We start from the raw sequence: 1,057 nt of genomic DNA, 5'->3' as shown, positions 1-1,057 counted from the left end.
AATTTGAGAATTATTCAGAAATCGCCCAAAATTTGCACATTGTGCAGAAGAGCACTGTTTCAGTCCCAGCTCCCTGTGAAGCTTTCAGCTAGTGCGTCTGTGTAAAGATGAGGAGGAAGGAGAGAGCAGAGGGGGCATCAGGGAAGACCTCCACGAGGTGAAGGGCTCCGAAATCCCTGCTGCCGTCCCTTCGCGGGGAGAGATGGAGCATCCCGTCGTTAAAAGCAAGGCTCTCCACACCTTCTGGAATACCTTGCCACTCGTACCATCCCAACATCGCAATACATCAAACTCAGATACGTCGGTAGGACATCGCCTGACTTGCACCAGCCGGGAATCGAACCCGGGTCGCAAGAATGGGAATCTTGCATGATACCACTACACCACTGGTGCTCTGACATTGCTCTCCCCCGTGTGACACCAAGGCTCGGGCCTGTCCCCGTCCCGCGTGGGTTGCACCACCAGTCCCTCCCGTCCTCCTGTCCCCATCCCCGCAGGGTGACACGCGTGGGCAGCGGGCGGTTCCCCCCGCTCGGGCCGAGCCGGGCCCGGGGCTGCGGGCCCCGCTTAATGCCATGCAGGAATGTCCCAGCTCGCACAATGTTTAACCTGGGCCGGCGCGGGAGCCGAGTCCTTGGGCTCAAGGATGCTGTGCCGGGATGGGGGATGCACTCCCATGCGCTAAGGGGTCCGTGGGGACAGGATCCAGGCTCTGTGTCAGCCCCCTCCCCTGCCTCTGCCTGGAGAAATGCTTCTGAAAAACAGATTTGTTTTGCCAAAAGTGAAAGTGAGTGCCAAGCCATGAGGCAGGAATCTCTTCTGGCGAGGAAATTCTGGGAAAGTGCTCAGCCTGGAGAAGAGAAGGCTCCAGAGGGACCTTAGAGCCCTTTCCAACACAGAGACTACAGGAGAGCCAGGAGGCACTTTGGACTGTGTAAAATGCTGGCACAGTTTTCCCAGGGAAGCTGTGGATGTCCCATCCTTGGACACATTCAAGGCCAGGTTGGACAGGCCTTGGAGCAACCTGGTCTGGTGGAAGGTGTCCCTGCCCATGGCA

General features: G+C 57.9%; 1 non-coding gene across 1 annotated transcript; it reads right to left on the bottom strand.

The window, feature by feature from the left end:
* Window positions 1-322: 322 nt before the first annotated feature.
* Window positions 323-393, bottom strand: TRNAG-CCC (transfer RNA glycine (anticodon CCC)). Its single transcript has one exon. It is a non-coding gene; the product is annotated as a tRNA-Gly (tRNA).
* Between the last annotated feature and the right edge of the window lie 664 nt (window positions 394-1,057).

Source organism: Zonotrichia leucophrys, chromosome 8 (assembly GCF_028769735.1).
Source record: "Zonotrichia leucophrys gambelii isolate GWCS_2022_RI chromosome 8, RI_Zleu_2.0, whole genome shotgun sequence".
Taxonomy (NCBI): Eukaryota; Metazoa; Chordata; class Aves; order Passeriformes; family Passerellidae; genus Zonotrichia; species Zonotrichia leucophrys.
The sequence above is the reverse complement of the archived record's forward strand: the minus strand, read 5'-3'. Positions and strand labels throughout refer to the sequence as shown.